Raw genomic sequence first — 16404 nt, forward strand, 5'->3', positions numbered from 1 at the left:
ACTCCTGTCTACTATCATTCCTCCAAGGACTACGTACCATATTTACTTGATACTGGCCCCTATCATTTCTACAGTTGTGGTTATTGTTAGTAAAATGGCTCTGAGCACTGTGGGACTTAACTGCTGTGGTCATCAGTCACTTAGAACTACTTAAACCTAACTAACCTAAGGACATCACACACATCCATGCCCGAGGCAGGATTCGAACCTGCGACCGTAGCGGTCACGCGGTTCCAGACTGTAGCGCCTAGAACCGCACGGCCAATCCGGCCGGCGTTATTGTTACTATGACCATTACTGTTAAAGTGCTGTGGATTGTTATTACCATGGTGGTTGCTACCATTATTACCATAGTTATTGTTCTGGTTGTAATTATGGTGGTAATTGTTACTATTCCCACGCTTTTTAACATTTTAGCGGCTATTCCGCCAATTGACTTCGTCTTCTACTTTCTCTAAAAACGCAGCAATCGTTCTCGAACTACTGCCGATATATCTCTTGGAGTCATCTGGAAGCTTCTGCTACAGCCCTCACACAATCTCCAATTAAGTTTTCCGATCGCGCAAATATTCCAATTTGTGGATCCAGTTTTCACAAAATTCTCTCATGGAACCGTGCGTGTTTACATCGTAGGGCCTCGAAGCTACGAAATCGTGCCATAGACACTCTTGTTTCTACTCTGACCAATATTCTTCCCAAAATGCATTTTTGATCTCTTGAAACGTCATGTTTGTTGTATCGAGGTTTAAGCCCCATCGCTTAGCCTCGCCAGCTAACACGTCGATTACTGCATTAATTTTTCTCTTGTCTGTCTATGATTCCGGCAATACCCTTTCACAATTTTTAATGAAGTCCGTAGCGTGCAGTCCACACTGCTTTTTGAGGGGATCGAAACGCTCCTCCTTCGCTAATATTTCAGCGATACGTGCGTGGTATGACACATAGTGCTGATTTTCTCCTAATCGTTTTTCTAACTCATTTATCGTTGTAACTACTTGGCAAGTGGTGGCTGATGGCATTTCCACTTCCTGCTTCTTTTCATTACACACAACCGATTGTCTATTTACTTTAGCACCTACGTCGGATACTAAAGTCTGTAAACTCGTCGTTTTCTGTACATCCTCTTCTCGATCTACTTACACTTTTTCAGCTACATTGCTCTCTATTGTGGGACCAACAGTCTCTACCAGTTTCTGTTCGATCCTCCCTACTTCAGTTTCGGAAAGACTATTTGTGTCTCCTATCTTTGCTTATGCTCATTCCACGTCACGCCTCAGATTACCGATTTCGGTACTCAGTGCTACTACTTCTGCTCCAATTTTATCTACCTTAGTGTTAATGTATGAAATCTTATGGGCTTGACTGCTAAGGTCATCAGTCCCTAAGCTTACTAACTACTTAATCTAAATTATCCTAAGGGCAAACACACACACCCATGCCCGAGGGAGGACTCGAACCTCCGCCAGGACCAGCCACACTGTCCATGACTGCAGCGCCCAAGACCGCTCAGCTAATCCCGCGCAGCCTTTGTATTAATAATTCCAATATTACCGTTAACAGTTTTAATTGCTTTATTCTGGTCATCTATTTTTGCTGATTGGGCATCCGTTTTACTGATTAACAAACTGAACAAATCATTTATATTTCTGGTGCAAATGGTTCAAATGGCTATGAGCACTATGGGACTTAACATCTGAAGTCATCAGTCCTCTATAACTTAGAACTACTTAAACCTAATTAACCTAAGGACATCATTCACATCCATGCCCGAGGCGGGATTCGAACCTGCGAACGTAGTGGTCACGCGGTTCCAGACTGAAGCGCCTAGAGCCGCTAGGCCACTCTGGCCGGCCCATATTTCTGGAAATCACAGGTTGAAACACAGGTTCTGTCTTAACAGAGTCCTCCTATCCGTCATCAATAGGTTCTGTTTTACTTTTTATTCCGTATTCTGTAGCATTTGCAAGTGCCTGGAATTCCATTTCTGCCATTGTTCGACTTGTAGCAGGAACGTCTCTGATGCTAGCTGCAGAACTCTGAACAATGGCTCCCGCTTCCTGGCTCGTGCATTGTTCGACCGATTGTTCCGCATTTCGTACAGTCAAATTACTCGTTTCGCCTAATTTATTCATGTTGCCCAGTTTGTTGGTTACTGTGAAATTTAAATGTGCGGCTTATTTCTGTCACTTATTATATGTGAGCGACTTTGTTTGAAGCAACAAGTTATTATTCGCCACAAAACTGCACAATGCAAATTCGTGCCCAGAACAATACCAAACTGATATTGTCCTGTCACGGTCGACATGCGTAACCTCCCTCTTACTAATCGGCCTATCACGCTTGCGATATAAAATATGACCGTGGATCGCGTGTATGCCTAATGTATTTTTTTCTAATTGGATAAGGTTACCTTTCCCGAAGAAGTGATACCGATAAATAGGAGGAAAGTGTGCAACCGACCCTTCTGATGGAAAGTCTACTAAAAATAAAAAGTAATTAGACCGAACAGGGCTATAACTTGTAAAATGAAAGTTATTTTGTGCATTTACTCACGAACAACACTGGACAGAAAAGTTACACTAAAGAAGGAAAAGGAAATAATTAATGGTCGCCAGCCCACTAGGGCAATTTACATACAAAATCCTGTACAAGATGATGGGAAAGAAAAACATGTATTATTAATCACTGACGTGGCAACTGAGGGTTGTCACGTTTTTTGACACTAATTTTAAGTGAGTGTGTAATGACAAAGAAACTTGAGAAGTCACTCTTACATTATGTTTGACATTAAATTTTGAAAAAGGCAATCGAGTAATGATTTGAAAATATGCAATTAAACTGTATGTTAGTGTTGAACTTAGTTACGTGAACAATGACTTTCAGTGACCTCAACATAACGCCATAAAAGAAATTTAGAAAAAAAGCAAGCAATTTTTGCTCTGCCATTACTTATTTTGCAAACTGGATTTCATATTATTGTCTGAACAACTGAGCATTTTTTTTACTGACTTGAACAGAATTAAACACTAGAATACGTACCAAACCAAACAGCCATGTGCTCAAAGCTATATGTAAAATAAATAAAACTCCCGCACTCTTAATTTGTGCATTTTCTTTAGATTTGAATTTTTTCCAGTGATAGATCCTCCAACTTGAAAAATTAAATTGCTTTACTTTAGTCATACACTGAGGCCTCTGCTGTACAACAGTTAATTGAAAGTAGACTAAGGCAAAAATTCTTAAAAGTGAAATTATTCATTAATAAACTGGCTGTGACTATTCAGTTTGTTTCTTATGACACTCCGTTAGCATATAAGGGAAAAAAGGAACAAGGATCCTACTTGGTAACAATGTCTGGGGGCAATGAGGACACAATCGCCCTGAGTTAAACTGATTATTCTTTAAATAAATTTTATGAATCAAATCAAATTCAGTTGAGGTTCTGGGTTAGCCGTACTTTCTACCAATGAACAGTCTTTCTTCAATGCTGTGCATACGACGAAACTCGGAGCCGGCTACGAAACTGTGTTGCTGGAACCGCTGCTGTTGTTGAAGACGGTAGCATCTTGTGGAGCTACAGCTAATTACAGGAAGGGGCACTCGTAATTAATACAGCCTCTTCCGCCCGTCCACTGTCCGTACACCTGCTACTAGACATCTGGCCGGTGCGCGTACATGATGCCGCCGAAAAAATAGAGATGGTGCCCCTCCACGCCCGCACCAACGTGGTGACGAAACCAAAAGTTCTATTGTCACCTCCTTCAACATGTTAGTTATCTAGTAAGTGGATCACAGGATGCTGGGCTGTGTGTTATCCGTGCGTCTGGGTAAGACTACGCATTAACACGGTCCATCAGGTGATAGGTAGTGGACGGAACGCGAGTGAGGGTTCAAATGGTTCAAATGGCTCTGAGCACTATGGGACTTAACATCTATGGTCATCAGTCCCCTACAACTTAGAACTACTTATACCTAACTAACCTAAGGACATCACACAACACCCAGTCATCACGAGGCAGAGAAAATCCTTGACCCCGCCGGGAATCGAACCCGGGAACCCGGGCGCGGGAAGCGAGAACGCTACCGCACGACCACGAGCTGCGGACGCGCGTGAGGGTAGCGACCTCTGCGACAGTGGGATGGGTAGTAAGAGCAGTAGTGGCTTACTAGCTGCGATAGTTCTTGCAAGGTTGGATTTGTTAGTATGGGTATCATGCATCATTACCGTGGCAAGCGATGGCGATGTATCCCAGTTGCTGCAGCCGCTACATTCCTGGAACAATCAAGATCGTTATACAGTAGTGGGAGATCGGCCATAGATCATCTCACTGTGTGGGGGATGTGTGGAGCTTGTCTACATGCAGTGTACGGTACGGCTTCCCTGCGTGGTGCCGGTTATTTGGCAGTGTATTCCAGCTGGATATCCGGTTCAAATGGCTCTGAGCACTATGCGAATTAACTTCTGAGGTCATCAGTCGCCTAGAACTTAGAACTAATTAAACCTAAGTAACCTAAGGACATCACACACATCCATGCCCGAGGCAGGATTCGAACCTGCGACCGTAGCGGTCGCTCGGTTCCAGACTGTAGCGCCTAGAACCGCACGACCGATCCGGCCGGCCGATATCCGGTAATGGCGTCTGATTAACAGGGGCTCACCTGTACCGTTGTGTTTGCGTGTGCTTGGCCATAGATGTTAAGTCCTTACAACTATGTCTCTTGATCTTTTATGTTTCCGTCTATGGTTGTGGTTGTAGTTCCCCAGATTCAGAATAAACGGATTCTGCGAATGTCTGGAGTTTCTGTATAGTCTTGTGGGGAGTTTGTTGATTACCTCCGTGAGAGTCTCAAGTCGGTATTCCCGGTGAAGGTCCGCGATGCGTGAGTATCGTGGAGCATTGCTTATGATTTTGAGTACTTTGTTTTGTATGAGCTGCAGACGGCGCAGGCGTGTAGGCGCAGCGTATGCCCAGACAAGAGCTGCGTACGTCATCAGGGGTCGAGTAAGTGTCATGTACATGGACCTCGACACCCTTCTGTTCAGTGTGCTACGCCTGTTGAGCATAGGGTGAGCTGCTTGAACCTCGCGCTAGCTCGGTTGGTCATGTGATGTATGTGGTCCCCCCAGAGTAATTTCCGGTCCAGCCAGACAACGAGGTATTTGACTTTCTCAGGAAAGGTATTGGGCGTGCATGTAGAGTTATTGGTCTGCAGTATCGGTGTTTGCGCAGTTGCTTCGGTCTTCTAGTGAACAGAACGGCTTCGCACTTGTCGACGTTTACTCTAACACGCCATTTCTCTAACCAAGGCTCAGCCACTCTGAGTGCAGTCTGTAAGCGTGACGTAATGTTTAATGGTTTCCAATATTGCGCGAGGATGGCTGTGTCATCCGCGTAGATTGCCATCGTTGTGTTGTGTGTGGTTGGGAGATCGTTTATGTAGAGGTTAAACAGTAGGGGCCCTAGGATGCTTCCCTGGGGTACTCCCGCGTGTGTACCGTGTCGTGTTGATTGTTTTCCCTGCACGTCAGTGTTGAAACTCCTGTCTGTGAGGTATGAGTGTATCAGACGCACCAGCCCGTCGGGGAATCCCGCGTCGCTGAGTTTGTGAATGAGCCCGTTGTGCCATAGACGGTCGAAAAGCCTTTTCGATGTCCAGGAACACCGCCCCTGTAGCCTTGTTTATGTTGAAGCCATGTGTTATATGTTCAACGACCCGTAAGAGTTGTTGTGTTGTGGAGTGGTGATTCCTGAAGCCGAATTTCTCCGGTCTCAGGATGTCATTTGTTATGCAGTGCCTAGTGATGCGTTTGAGAATCACCTTCTCAACAATCTTACTGAGCGAGCTCAGAAGGCTGATGGGTCGGTAATTTTGTGGGAGGCTGTGGTCGAAAATGGTACTCTCTAGTGTGAGAGCGTTAACACCACACTTACGCACACTACAGGCGCTGGAACCCGTTCCCCTCTCTCTCTGCGCGCTCCGCGCAACAACTCCCTACCCAAAGATTTTACAACGCACAAGCACTGCTATTATCGTTGCTAGTCGATGCAAATAACAATTCCTTTGGCTTTTTCCGAGAGTTTATAAGTGTCACAGTAAGACTCAGATAAATACAATGAAATATCAACAGACTTCTACCTAAATTTACACATACAGTGAAGCAATGCCCTTACTTATTAAAAGAAAGCATTTATTTTACAAATATTTACATACAATTCAGAAAAAAATTATATTTCGTTAGCAGGTGCCATGCATCCTGCATTTTCGGTGTTACAAGCTCTGCTCAGCGCCATAGGGGACGTATCACACGATGAAAATGTCGTCACACCCTTACTTGCCCACATCTAGCCCCTTTCCCTGATGCCCTTGCGATGGAAATCTGAACCGCTAAGCCTAGCGTTGAAATCACCCGGTGTTCTTATGGGTAGCACAGGAAAACATTTCAAACATACCGCCGCTCAGTATCGACACTAAAAGTCCTGAGTGGGTAGCATAAAGGGCGCCAATGAAACCACCCTTTTTCTTGGGGCGTTGATTCCCATACATATCGTAGCCGGAAACAACAGTTTACAGTGCGATGAGCAACAGGAAGACATTACTGACAACCTCTGACAGTGCTGACACCTTGTAATGTTGATGCATTAATTTGTTCGGAAAGCGGTGCTGATATTCAAGACAATAAAAGCGGGTTAAAAGCTGTGAGCTATCTGGGGAAGTTAACCTTGCATTACTGAGCAACTGTTTCACCAGGTATCCAGTCTAGCTTACCAAGTTCCCAACCAGACTAACATTAATTATAATCTTTTAGTAGTCATCTTACGATAACCGGTGATATATATATATATATATATATATATATATATAAAGGGAATTTAAGTAAAAAGAAATAAATCAGTTTATATTTGGACATTTATTGTAACATTGATCATTAAAATTTCAGCATATTAAACTTGATTCATAACTAAACTGGTGCCTTATTTAGGATTGTGAAAATGTGAGTTTATAATCTTACGGAACACATCAAAAATGGAGTCAAGATTGGGAGACTGCATACAACACTGCATTCATGTCCGCAGCTCGTGGTCTTGCGGTAGCGTTCTCGCTTCCCGGGGTCCTGGGTTCGATTCCCGGCGGGGTCAGGGATTTTCTCTGCTTCGTAATGACTGGATGTTGTGTGTTCTTTATCATCATTTCATCATCATTGACCCGCAAGTCGCCAAAGTGGCGACAACTAAAAAGGACTTGCAATACGGTGGCCGAACTTCCCCGCATGGGGCCTCCCGGCCAACAATGCCATACGACCATTTCATACTGCATTCATAAAATAACACACGAAGAACGTTGAAACATATGCAAGAGGAAATTAAACACAACCAACCGATTCAATTTTCACCCAAAGAAGTTACGTTCATAGCGCAATCCTGTCCGTCATGAAATTACCACACACTGGTATACTAAATTCATACTAACTCTCTGTGAAATCTTCCCGAAAAGAATAGCTAAGGGCTACGTTGATGATGACACCACATGCTTCACGTGGTCAACTTGGTTTACACGAAGAGTGTAACTCCACAATAATTTTGATAATTAAAATAAATTGCATCGAAACACAAATTACAAAAGAAAAACCTCTAACTGGTTACTATCGTCTTACTACTAACCTGATGGCTCAAACAATTGTATAAGCGCGTGGTACTGGTCTCACAAAGTACGCCCCACGTGGGTTGAACACAAAGAAAAGTTGCTATATTGAAAAATACTGTCAAGACGAGACGTTATAATCTCACGCACATTCGCATTTAAGATTGATGATCTTAGTTAGAGTTACGGATCATCCACATGTGGTCCCACTTTACTCACAAAGTAGTGACAAAGCAACTACTGGAAGATATTCTGAACTTCACACTCTTATTACACTGCGTTGCAATTTAAGATAACATTAGATATTTTAGATCCAAACCTGAAATAAAGGTGATTAAATTTTCAGTTAGGCTGAACTTAAGAAATCCATTGTCCTGCGGACTTAGCAGAGACGCGCATAGCCGGAGATCTTACCACTTCAGACGGTCGCCGCGGACTGACTGCTGTGGTGGGCCCCTACCGAGGGTGCTTCATGATACAAAATGGAAGTGACCAGAGAGGCAGCTTCCTATACCAACATGACAAGGGACGGACAGGACCATAATAAGAATAGAAACCTCTTTGCTTTTAGAAAGCGTAGCTACCTGTTCTGACGTTGGTCCTACTCTTCTCTAGCAGACAGGCTTGTCTGCTACCATCAAACATGTAACTAGAAATACATTTGCTCATTCATCCTTTCACACAGAAGGGAAGGGGGATGACAGTATCTTATCATATACAGTATATAAAAGAAAGCGGATGTAGGTTCTGTATGAGACTGTGTGACATGAATTACATATAAACTATGTTTTAAAGTGTAGTAGTGTGACACATCGTTCTTGATTATGTGTAAAAGTAACACATTCCATTGCTCAGTTTTCTCCCAGATAGAGTCAGAAACACCACAGTAAATTTAGAAGTGGAATGTATGCCGTAAAGGACAACAGATTTAAGAAATTAAAATGAAAAGAATCCAACAGAGACTTTTCAACCTCATGTACGATACAACCTTGCTCTAAGGGCTTGCAACACCACTGAAAGTGATCGCACCCCTTTCGTCTGTAGTGCAACGCCAATTTTTGCTGTGGTCTACAGTGTGGAACCACTAGAGATTTTTCAAATCCATCCGATGAAACTGGAATCTGATCCGAAGCAGTAAAGGATGTTTTATGCCTTTTCAGCCCTCTTGTTTCACGCCATCCTGGTGGAAAGGGGAGAGCGACAGTGACAAATGCGTGCATAAAACAGCAAAGACTCCCTCTAATGTCTCCCAAGTTCGACAAACCATCGGTGCCAAATGCACTTTTTTGTTGGGCACTTCAAAAATGTTCCCGTACAGACATAGCCACAAGTTTCTTCCTAGATGCCGCCGTTACAAACATCCCTTTCGACACCCAGTGGATTTCGATTGCAGCCAGCAGGGGCTGGTGGAGCGATGTTCCGCTGGTGTCACGGGTGTCGAAATGGTTGCCCGTTGCACTGACGTCTAGGAATCGTGTACAGGTAAATTTTTAAAGTGCCCAACAAAGGTTGCTGCTTCGGCTCACTTTCGAATTTCATTGCACGATTTTTAATGGCCGCTGATGATTCCATCTCATACAACAGAGCAAAAACTGCGGTCGCAATGAACGCCAAAGAGATGCCATTACGCTCAGTGTTGTTACAGGCTGACAGTGTCCTTAGAGAATGGTTGAATAGTCCGTGGGAGAGGGTGGGAGGGGGAGAGACGTGCCAGCAGTGTCAAAGGTTGTCAAGAACATCGCATCGTATTGTTGCTCATCGCACTGTCAACTGTCGTTATCAACTACGAAATGGGAGGGAATCAACGCCCCAGGGGAAGCGGTGGTTTCGTTGTCGCTCTTTATGCTACCCCCTGAGGTCTGTTCCTGCCGATACTGAAGGTGAGGGTGTGGCGGAAACGCTTTACTCGGCTATCCATATGAAAACTGCGTGATTTCAACGTTGGGCGTCGAGGTACTGACCTCCTTCGCAGAGGCGTCAAAAGAAGGGTTGAAATATTGGTAGGAAGGGGGACTGACGACATTCTCTTCGTGTGACACATTCACGATAATGTTGGGCAGAATTGTGGTGAAATTTGGTGCCCACGTGACTTCGTTAGCCCACGTTAGACGTCACATGACCTTCTGAGCTTTGACCGTGTTTTCAACACCATGCCGTTTGAAGCGCCGCCGAGGCTGTGGGTGACATCGTAGGGCACCATGATTTTGCTTCATTAAAGAGGAAAGTTCGAGTCAACTTTCATGATTCTGCGTCGCAATGAGAGACATTTACAGCGTTTCCAAAAACTGACTAATTTTATTGCGCAGTGTAGTATAAAGAACGGATTACAAATCCACCACATCATTTGTAGCCATCATATTGCACTAATAATACCAAATGCATTTTTAAAGGTCACTGTACTAGTAAATTTCTTAAATTGTACCGGTACAATACAGGAAACGTATAGCGTTATGTTGTAGCCAACGTCGCCCTTTTCTGTTTTTTTTTTTTAACTTACTGCAAACAAAAACACAACGAATATAGGTTAATGACTGTATGGAAACTAATCTTATTTCAGGTACATTCGCTCATAAATAAAACATCACGTTTCCACTTAACAGCAATTATCTTCGTCACGTACGCAAGGAGATAGATGAAAACTACAACAAAATCTCTTCCTCAATACACACAACTTACAGCTGACAAAGAAGCACGTAATTCACAATGACCTCACTAAACAGAGGACAGTACAAGAAATATAAGTGGTACAAATTAGAACCCAATATAATATATGCGACTGTCCTCTATTAGTAGTTCGTCTCTTTAACCCTAGGACGCGCAAGCCTTTTTTTCTAACTTGGATGCCTAAGGGGGGGTGGGGGTTCGGCGAGCCCACAGGTATTAAATAAGTTTACTGACGAAAAATTACAACTTTCAAAACGGTTTATGTATTTTAACTAAGGCATCGGTTTATAAATGTTGTTAATTGTTATAAATATTGGATTGAGTGAATAAAAAATTGACATATTACAATACAAAATACAGATGTGTTCATATATAATCGACTACTCTCTGAGTCCTCATCTTCAAGTCCAGAGACGCACTTCACAATTTTTTTTGAATGTGTGTTACACATATGGTTATGACACTGTCCACAATATTGTTTTGGTTTACTTAGATTGTTGTACTTCTGATTCTGTGTTTTAGCTTCTCTTTCACAAATATGGCACCGACCTTTCCCTGCAGGAGGCTGACGTGCTTCTGTTGTCACTTCTTTTATTTTCTTTTGTACAATAGTCTCAATTGATTGAACAATTTGGTTAGATAACCCTCTTGCATTGGCACTTCTTTCTTCTACCTGCAATTTCACTAGTTCCATCCCAGCTTGCAGAAGATAAAGTTTCCGTTTCTGGTGTTTCTTTTCATTCCATCTTGGATGTTGCTGGATGAATATGGTGGTTGCACTGATAGCACAAATGTCGATGAGAGAGTAAAATACAGATAGGGGCCATCTCTTTGTTCCCCTCTTGCAGGTGTACATACGCGCCATTTGATCAACGGTATCAATTCCACCTTTAATGGAATTATAATACGCATTTATCTCGGTTTTATTCTTCTCTCCTCCAACAGTGCCTTTATTTTGGTGCACTGTTGACATCGGTAAGTTTTTACTTGGTTTCGTTTTTGTTATATAGGACACCAAAGTTACTGGAGGCCTACCCGTTGATGGGTCTGTGAACAAGAACATTGATGAATATAGCTCTCGATTTGACGGGTTCTTCATTATGTCTGGAATATGCTTCCTGTCTGACTGGAGTGTTCCTACTGTAGTAACTTTGTAGTCTTGGTATAACTCCTCCGCCAAATCCACCGATGTGTAGTATCGGTCTGTAGTAATATTTCGACCAGTATTTTTCACAGGTGCTACCAGACGTTTGACGACAGCTGCTGAACCCCGTTCTTCTTTCGACAAATTCGGAACATTACCTGCATAGGGTTCCATATTCAAGACGTATCTGTCAACTGCATCGGACAACATGCGTACAAGGATGCCATACTTCCCGGTTTATCCTTCATAAATACTTTGAAGGCGCAGCGCTCTCGAAACAAGCTGAGCATCTCATCAATGGTGAGGTGGACCCCTAGTTTAAACAGTAGTGGAAACCTATCATTCACTTTGTTGAAAACATCACGAATTGCTGTGAACTTGTCTGCTTCCCTTCCTAGCTGGCGGGTACTTTTGTCATCAAACCTTATGATTGCAATAAGTTCCTTAAAACGTTCTCTTGTCATAATACCCTTGTAAACTGGCCGACCCATTAGGTCTGACCAAAGATGGTGTACACTGACAGAATTGTCCTTATTTTCCCCCATAAGTATCAGGATTTCTATAAAGGCATACAATTCTTTCTCATTAGTCAATGTAACATTTCTCCTAACTGCCTCTTCATTTGAATGTTTTACTATAACATCCATGATGTCAGGCGTAAGAAGTAACCTCAGGGCTTCTCCAGGTGAATGGTAAACACCAGCTGGAGTTACTCCTGCCTGCTCTCTTACTATATTAGCAACAGACCTCCGAGGAATTCTAGGCTGTGTGGTTACGTACCTTCTTCCAGAATTGGCCACAATAACATCCTGATGGTCACTGCCTGAAGCTGTGCTATCTTCATCTTCTCCAACATCCACATCACTTTCCAGATCTGAATCATTCTCCATAACACCATCCTCATATTAATTTTCACTCCTGGAGTCAGAATCTTCATCTAAAATTTCATTCAGAACTTTTTTTAAAGACGAATCACGTATTCCTTTAGTCTTTTCTAAGTCTGGGTGTGAACAGTAGGGAACTGCACTAACTCACTGCAAGTTTACAAGATAAATAACAGCTGACTGACATCAACAATCAGTTCCTCTGAAAGTAAACCGATTGTTGTGAATATCAAGAACACCAACCAACAAGAAACTAACTTTCATTGTTGTAGAGATGAGAAATACGAAATCCTACTAAGGGAAATTTTCCATAGCATGGAAGCCTAAGGGAGAGGGGGGGGGGGTTGTTGGACCCATAATAAGTTTTTTTTTTCTTTCAAAGGAGGAATTTTCTATAAAATATATTGACACTAACGTTTCATAAAATAGCCAACAAACAATAACTCAAAGGGAATATGTAGTATGAAAGTTACTTGGGCAAAAGCAAGGGACATAAAAAAATTGTGGGTTCAACGAACCCCCCCCCCCCCCCTTCCAGGCGTCCTAGGGTTAAGTGTGTGCACACTATTCTCACACACACCACATCTGAATTGGGACTGTCCTTTGCATCAGGCACAACGAAAGGTATAGGAACTCAGGGTAATCAGGCAAATTGCCTCTGGTGACGCGAAGAATATGTACGAAGTGTTACGACCACAGAATATTTGCAACCTCAATTTACCCTGGATTAGAAATAACATCTGTCTAAAAAGTCTACGCATAAACGCAGATAAGCTTAGCAGTATTTGTGCAAGCACCTGTTCTGGGAAATTCTAAAAGCGCAGCAACTAAAAAATCTGAATTTCTGTTCAGAGCAACAAAATTACCAAAGTACAATATCATCCAGTCATCATAAAGACAATATCCAGATGCCCCCAATAGTCAAATTACCATCGTCGCTACGTAAGGATATACGTATTAATCATCAATAAAGACATGACAAAACCATTTTGAAGCTACTTGAGCGTAAGTCACTAGTAATTTCGGATCAGTCTGCTGCGTCAGCAGAAAGCATGTACTATTGTACGGACCTGAAGGAACAGTTTTTGGTCTTAGATCATCCATCTCTTCATCACGCGATCTTTATCTCTACAGACAGAAAGAAATGAAATAAACCTCACTGATAAAACGGCCTCCACTTTACAGGGAACAACAATAGTTCAAGATTTGTGTGGAGGAATTAAGTTTCTCTGTGCAGGCGAGAACTTCACTTAGAAGAGACTGATGTCCCTGTACTATAGACAATAGACTTATAGCCAGGAAGACTGTAGTGGGAAGAGAGCTAAAGATGGTGTGGCCATATTCATCAACGACATATACGGCTCCTCATCTCTTCTTCCGAACACCATCCAATTAGCTCTAATGCTGTACATGCTGAAAAGGTCCACATCTACATTTTTACTCTACAAGCCTTCTTTCATTGTTTGCTGTCGGGTACTTTCGGTATCCCGATAGCCTATTCTCTATTCGTGTTACTTGCGAGAGAATCCATCACAGACTTAATTCTGTAGCAATCTGTCGTTCCCTTACGCGTACCTCCTTCACCTCTTTTAATGAAACCGACAGGGTACGGTCCATCCCGCCTTTTATGTGGTTTGCATTTAAATTCATTGTTTAATGTTTTCGCATTGACTGCGTTACTTAACACGGTATATGGTCCTTCCTGTATTTTCTGTTTCAAGTATCCAGTTTGATTCTGAACTTCACAATTCGTTGTTTCCCATTTTTGTGCTTTTCGGTGTTTTTGTTCACAACACTTAACCCGTTAATATAGTTCTCACTTTACATCCGAAGTAACGTGTTTCATTTTTAGCAATTCTGCTTTATTTTTCAGAAGAAATTTTGTTTTCACAGCAGAAAGTTTTTCGTTGTCACTACCTTCAAGAACCGGTTCCAGACTTTTGTGTGTTTTGTTCATTTAGGAACTGAACTTTTCGTTGATTCCATCTAAGTGATGGTGAATACCTGCGCATCCATATTCAGTGTACGTATTTCGATCTTTATGTAATCAATTTCTGTTGATATGTCCTACACTGGTGGAGGCGCAATGAGAACACGGCCCTGGTACATAATGCACAACAAACCCAAAGGACTTGAGGGAATAAACTGGCATAGTACAGCTCGTCACTGGCCTAACTGACTTCCTAGCACCAGGGTACAGATGGATCTGTTTGTGGCCACGTGGCACCGCAGACCAAGCAGTCCATCTTTGAAACAATGACTGCCAGTCGAAGGTCTCGGTGCATTATGAGGACGCACCTGATTGATATGTTTGCGACATGTGGAGACGTCTAGAAATTGTACTTCTAGCGTGGTTTGACTCAACAGATGCGTGCCTACAGCCGGCAGCTAGTGTTGGCTGCCCTGGGAAAAACCAGGACCCACACCTCATTCTGTATGGAGTATTGTTGGCGGCATAATTTCCGAGAAAGTGGGTGTTGCCTACCTGGATGATTGGTGGAGAGCTGCGAAGCGTGTGGTCTACCATGCAATTTCTCTGCCAGTCTAGTTCTATCTTGTTTTGTGGAGTGGTAGGAGGCTAGGAAAAGAGACAGTGCTTCACCTAGAATATGGTTCTGGTACAGATTTGCCAGTTACAAGTTGAAAGCGTGGATAAACGTCTCTGCCAGCCCATTGGACTCTGGGTGAAAGGTTGCCATATGCACAAGGTGATGCTACTGTCAGAAAAGAAAGTGGAAAATACAGAGTATGTGGAGCGGGGGCCGTTATCTGTTACTGGATTCCCTTTGATGGAAAAAATACGAGTCGTTGCTTCGATCGTTTGAGTGGAGGATATCTGTCAAACATAGTGGAGCCCACTGCCTGCGTCGATAACAATTAAGTTGGAATAGGCCAAAAAAGAGACCGCAAAATGTCAACTGAAGTGTGATAAAGGCGATGACACACCTTGTTAGGGGAATGTCGCCAAGTTGGTGCTGCCAGTTTACTCTATCACTTGCCACATCCTGCAAACATGTTGGCAATGTCAGCTTCAAATCCTTGCTTACATTCATCTTGCCTAGCTACCAATATTTCTCGTGCAGAAGTGACAATTTGCATCGTCTGATGGCATGTGGGACTACAACGTGAGTGTGACAATTGTCCCCCTGAAGTAAGAGAACGCCCATAATAGTGGATAGCTGGTTGCGATTTTACTTCTGAGTAGTCCAGCTGTTTGAGATTTGCTAACTAACTGTGCTATACTTGACTGAGTACTTCTCAAATGATTAGATTCTCAGAGGATCGGCAGGAGATGAGTGCTGCATCTAAGGGAGAGGCAGTCACTGGTTCTTCTGCTTCAGTATCCATGTGGAAACAGACCTCTGGTGTGGAGTAGTATTATGGGTCTTTATCGCAATAGTGGAGAAAGGATATTGGAGTTTGCATGTTGAGCCATGGAACAATACTTGATGTAGCAGGAGTATCCAGACAAAAACAGCTCCTACTGCTGGGGACGATGTAGCATTATGGTTGGAATATTCGAGTTAACCTTGAACAATGGTGAAAGCGGTTTGTGGTCAGTTAGGAGTGTAAACTTTCTGACAAATGTGTAACCATGCAACTTCTTCAGAGCAAAAACTATAGCCAGAGGCTCATTCTCTAACTGGCTATAGTTGAGTTGTGCCTGCGTTCTGCGTTATTGTCCTGAAGATGAATGCAATAGGGTGTTCCCCTCCATCGACTTCATGAACCAGGACCACACCCAAGCCATAGTGTATAGCGTCAGAAACCTCAATCAATGACTTTAATGGATCATAGGCCGTGAGGCTTGTTGGACAAAGGAGGGCTTGTTTTAGATCCTGGAGGGCTTTGTCACATATAGGAGTCCCATTCATTTGACATTTTTCTGCTCTAACTTACGAATTGGTACCATGGTGGCTGCTACAAGGGGGATGAATCCCCTATAGTAACTGAGTCGTCTCGGCGCACATCGGAGTTATTTAGTGTCCTTAGGGGCCAGAAATTTGTGGATGGCTTGGATGTAATGTGGCGTGGGGCCTAAAGCACTTAGACGTGTCCCAACTGTTCGAC

Source organism: Schistocerca piceifrons, chromosome X, assembly GCF_021461385.2.
Source record: "Schistocerca piceifrons isolate TAMUIC-IGC-003096 chromosome X, iqSchPice1.1, whole genome shotgun sequence".
NCBI classification, from domain to species: Eukaryota; Metazoa; Arthropoda; class Insecta; order Orthoptera; family Acrididae; genus Schistocerca; species Schistocerca piceifrons.